Here is a 6,224-nt window from a genome sequence, read left to right as displayed (position 1 = left end):
AAAGTTTTTAAATCATGTAATTATTATGCAATTATTTAAAAAAAAGTAACTTGTATTAAATTTTACACTTTTACTTGTATAATCTACGGATAACGAAGCGTCTAAGTATTTAATCAGTTTTTTATTATTAAAAGTGTAGAAAAATATAGATTTACATAAAACTCCCTACTTATAGCTATAATTTATTATTAACATTTAGCATACCTACGTTATAGTACTTATAGATAATAAGTTTTTAATTATAACTATGTGTTAATTATAGTTTCATGGTAAGTATTTATTATAGAGTGGTTTGTTATTTTCTTAAATAAGATTATTTTTCTTAATAAAAATGTTACTAGTTAATGTTAACTACATAATATTATCAAAAAACAACTAACAAGTGAAACTGACCAGTCATCTACAGTTTATTTTGAAAATAAATTAGTCATAGTCATGTAATAAAACGGAAAAGTCGCTCTACTGTATAGTAATAATAAGTAAGTTTCGAGTGTGTCTACATCACCATTGAGTGTCATTGGGTTATTGTAATGGATATATTTTTAAATTTACTGATAAATCATTCTATAGAAAAAAATCTATTTTTTTTCTTCCTTGCTATGAAAATTGAAAATTTTATAAAATAAATTGAAAAAATAAAAATAGAACATTTTAAATGTTTAGAAATAGCATAAAAAAAAAAAAAAAATTCGGCGTTCAAAAATATGTGAAAATATTTAACTTTTTCAGGTACCTAGGTATAATATATTACAATTATAGAAAGTTGTATCAGGTTTAGAAAATTATAATATATATTTCTTGTGATAATATTAAGCATCTACGGATAATTTTATTTTAAGTTATAACAAAAAAATAAAATCGATTTCCCGTAAACGGCAATAAAAAGGCGACTTAATTATCTATTCAAACTTTTTAATTTGAATTGTAAAAAAATATATTTTCTGAGTAGATCAAAAAATCTCAGAAAAGACAAAATTGTTACTGATAATTCACATCATCTTGTGACTTTATGAAACTTTTTGAAATAGTGTTTTTTCATTGCTATTTACCATCACGTCTTTTCGTAACAAATAAAAAGGTATTATCACTGTACCATTTTGTTACAATATTTCTCATGATAGATGTTTATAAAAACTAAAAATCTAACACAATTCACTAAAAATAAGTATTAATGGTATTATAAGTATACAAAATGCTTTTTATTTGTTATACATATTATGTGATATATATAAATTTTAACATATTTTTAGCGGCTTGGCACCTATAATAATTTACTACAGTGATGAGTCAATGTTTCTATTTATTCTATTGAGTATTGATAAAGACACTAAAATTATTAATATCTTTTATATAGATCAGTAACAAATTTAATGTTTTATGGGTTATTTGATTTTAAGATAGTAAACTTAGTAATTATTTGATTTTCTGTTATTTACTAAATAATAGTAATAGTATAATCTCTGTTGTTTACTCGATGTTAAAATGTAATGAATATTAATGGAGGCAAATATTTAGTATTTTCAGGTAACAGGAAATATTGTATAGGTGTCCAGTTATCCATAACATTAAGTCATAACAATAAGAATTGTACGCATTATAAAGCTTAAATCTTTCATTAATTTAATATTACTAAAGTTATAATATAGGTATGCACCAGTCATATAAGTTAGGTTAATACTTACGGTAACTTTGTAATATAATTTGATTTTTGAAAAGAACGTATAACTACAATGAATAAATTATAGTATCACGTCGTCATTTCCATTTAAAATGCAACACAAAATGTTTGTTTAATTACTTACAAAATAATGTTTTTGTACATCTATCTATGATTTTTTTTCGTAGTATTCATTTCTTACATAAATAAATATAAATGTGGAACTATTTAAAATTTTTTTTTTTTAAATAATTACATAATTGTCAAAAAAGAAAGTGATGAATATCAGTTTTTAAACTTATTTATAAAAAGTATAATAAGTGTTTATAATAAAACTTAAATATATAATACAATTATGTAAAAAATAATTAATAATTATCTATGAGTACCACTTGGTATAAATTCCAAAATCTAAATTAGTCTGAGTTTAAAAATGATTTATAATACTGAACATGTTTTTACTATAAATTAATGTTTTAAATTGCGTATATATTAGTATACAATTTTAACCCTAGAATTTGAATTTATTTCTTTTATTGTAAGACTGCATTAAAAATATTCCTTTTTTTTAAAAAAAAAATCAACGTAATTTAAAAAATGTAGGCTAGGTAATTATTAATTACTAAAGTTATATTATTTACTTAATATTATTAAGTAAGTCGTATTTTAAACAAAACAATGATATAAAATATATTAAAATACTAGGAAAAAAGCCCTAATACAAAGGAATCACGAAAACATGAATTTATATGCTCTAACTTGCATTAATATGCAATTAATATGTAAAAATATACAAAATATGATTTTGTATTTGAATTAAAAATAACACAAAAGAAATTTTGGCTGAATATATTTTCTTATATTATAGTGTAGCAAAATAAATATGAAAATGCATTAAATTCATAGTCCTGGTAATTAATATCAACAGACAAAAATTAGAAATTGGTAGCATCTTATAATAAGATGTTGTATTTAGATCATAGGCGCTATCAGACCTTTTTTCAAGGTATATAAGAAGCCGTATACCACAGTTAGCCGTAATTATACATTATAAACTATAATGAATTTTACATAACTTGTACTATTGTATAAAAATACTAGTATTTATAATTATCGCTTGTACATATAGGTCATAAACATATTTTTAAATTTTATGGAAGGCCAATAAAACACAGAAAAAATAGAAGTGCCAAAATACACCCAGCCACCTTCAAAAATGGTATTTCTCTGTTTAAGGTTTGCTACTGTATAAATCCCTGATTTCACCTATAATTTAACCAATAAATAACAGATTTAAAAATTTTTAAAAATTTAAGATGAAAGAATTTTTTTTATATATTGCATGGTTCTTATAATGCGTTTTCGTGTTATGTTCTTTAATAATATTAGGTATTTAAGTAGATTGTTGTCGTTGTTGATATATAGTAGTTATATATAAAAATTATACTTAGTAATTTCAGATTTGTATTTTTTGTAACTTCAGAATTATATTATTACTCTTAGTTTTTATTTGATATACATGATACGTAAGCACGATTCTACTATACATCTATTATACAACAATACAACTTGATATAATTTAATACAAACATAGAATTATATTTAGTTAGTGGTGCGAATTCCGAGATCATTACTAATTATTAATTACACAATTCACATTATGATTTACAAAAAATTATAAATTTAGTCTTGTTACTTATACGGCATAAGACACACATTATTTATTTTTGATTTTACTATAAATAAATACAATCGAAAAATAAATGTTAGTTAACTCAGTAAATAATAAAATGTATCAATAAAAAATACAATGTCCTTAGGTATATAAAAATATATGAGTCTATGTGATACGAAAATAATAGGTATAATATTGATTTTTTTCAAACAATGTCGTTGAAAAACTAAAAACATAAAAGAAAATATTTGATCATTCAAAACTATATTAAATTTATTATCTAAATATGCAAAAGATCAATAATATTTATTATTAAAAGCCCAAATACTCAAGTCATACAGTTCAAGGTGCGCAGATATAAATTATTATTAACAGAAATTTCATAACAAATATAATGTCATAATAGAAAAAATAAATATAATATTAATGAAAAAGAATATATTATATACTATAGGTACATGTATAAATAGTTAAAATTAATTAAATGAAAAATAAATGACAAATATTTTTGGTAACAATTATTTAAGTTAATTATTTATAAAATGTATCACTTGTTATTTTGCAATAAAGTTATTATTATAATAATGTTATTTATCAAAAGGATTCTAAACACCCACTATTAAAGGGGCTTAATATAGGAAATTTTAATAGAATTTCAGATTAATTAAAATGCTTAATATTAATATATGTATATTCTAACTCAAAGTATTTTAAAAGTGATCCCTTGTCAGTAACAACAATGATTGTTACGTATTAATGAGAACTATACGTTTTTATTTCTTGGTATAAATACTCAATAATTTTTGATAAATAAATGATTAAAAAATAAACAAAATATTGTATTAATAAATTATTTTGATTGAGTAAAAAAATTAAAACGTTAAGATATACATACATTTTTTCTATGTGTTAGTAAAAGAATTGTTTTTCATATGTATAGATTCATTATCTAATTTAAATTCAACACAATGGTTATTTAATGATGAGGTACACTGGAAACCTATTGTACATTAATTAGTTGCCTACTTTCCCTTCTTCTTTATAGAAATTTTAACTAATAAAAGTTTAAGTTTTACTTAGAAGTATTTTACAACTTTTTGGATCTCAAATGATTTGTACACAGACATTTAAAGTTTAAACGGTTTAAAGCGCTATTTGCCCTGTAGGCTTTGATATTATATTATAAGTTAAAACTTTATGAGTTTTGATTACTATAGGTACTTTTAAATTTGTGTCTTCTAAGTCATGAAAACACTATCTATTATATTATTATCTTAAAAATTTTAAAATATTTTAGTTTAATATTAACGATATCTATCGCTCAGTATAGAAATGAGTTTTACTAACCTTTAGGTATTTATATAATATTATATCATTTAACATCAATGTTAATAAGGTAATTGCACAAACTAAAATTTTAATTATTAAATCTTAATTGAAAGAAAAATGGAATTATGAATTGCTATATTTATATTACATTTAAAAAATGGTTTTATTGCAAATTTAATTATACATATAATATGCTAACGTCGTAGATTGTGAAAATATATTTATTTTATTTAAAACTTAAAATGATTATGTTTATTATTAATATAGTTCTTATTAAATTTTGAAAAAAATAAATATTTTTATTATATGAATGATTATATTAATATTAGTAATGTCTCAAATAGAGTGATGACTAAATTGAAGTAGGTACGTAAAATTGTAATTGTTTTTTGTTTGAAATATTCGTATTTTAAATTCTTGATTATCATTAGCTGGTAAATTTTATGTATTTTCAAATGATTTAAAAATAATGTAAATTATTAAGTTAATTATTATAAAATGCAAGTACTTCATATACTTAATTTCGTCACTTATTTTTTCATGCAATACTTTCATAAATTAAACAAAAATAGTAAAATATATCAAGTTTCCGGCGAGGCAACAAATGTATTCTAAAATTCATAAACTAAAACCAACTACATAAATTGTCAAATGATTAATTTAACAATATTTTTAATATATATTATGTATAATTATTATAATAACATTATTTCATTATTTAATAATTATTTATAAATATACATAGACACACAGTCTACTATATCACTAATATGCTCTAATAGTATTAGAAAAAAATCAAAAATTAAATTATATTTTTAAAAAAACAGGTTAAAATGTCGCTATTGAAGAAGTGGATCAAAAATCTCCACAGATAAACCTGATCTAAAGTACTCACATATAAAAATGCCTTCAGGTCTTTAATCCATTCAGAAAATGATTTTTTTTTTTAAATGGATTGAAATGTCAACAAATGGATTCAATTTTCACCAACGAATCGAAATGTTCTATTACAATGTTATTTCGTTTTATAATTTTTATAAATATATGTTTTTAAGCTAGTCCTTTTCTCTTTTTTGAGAAGAAGTAATGATTCAAATTTCAACTTTGATGACGTTGTCTGGTACAAAATTTGGTCTTGTTGGTACATAATTATTATATTATTAACATAGTTATTACATTAAAATTTAATTTATAGTACTATACTTGTCCAAAAATCAAGAATAAAAATAAATAAAAACGACAAATCCGTTTTTGACAAAACTAATCCTTATTATTTTGTTGTTATTAAAAATTAATGATTATAGAGACTTGAACTATTCCTCGAATATAATATTATAATTTTTAGAGTATTTTGGCTTTTTAATTGATTTTATACGTTTATATTTTATTTAGTACATATTTATTCAATACAAAGCTTAAAATAATTTTTATATAAGGTTCCTCATTGCTAATAACTGTCCTTATTGATAATAATTATTTGTAGTTAATAATATATTTATTTTAATATCGATAAGTTTTTTAGAAAATATAGTATAATGGGCCCAATTTTAAAAATTATTTAAA

Source organism: Melanaphis sacchari, unplaced genomic scaffold (genome assembly GCF_002803265.2).
Source record: "Melanaphis sacchari strain LSU unplaced genomic scaffold, SCAv2.0 Contig28_pilon_pilon, whole genome shotgun sequence".
NCBI classification, from domain to species: Eukaryota; Metazoa; Arthropoda; class Insecta; order Hemiptera; family Aphididae; genus Melanaphis; species Melanaphis sacchari.
Note: the sequence above shows the minus strand (reverse complement) of the source record.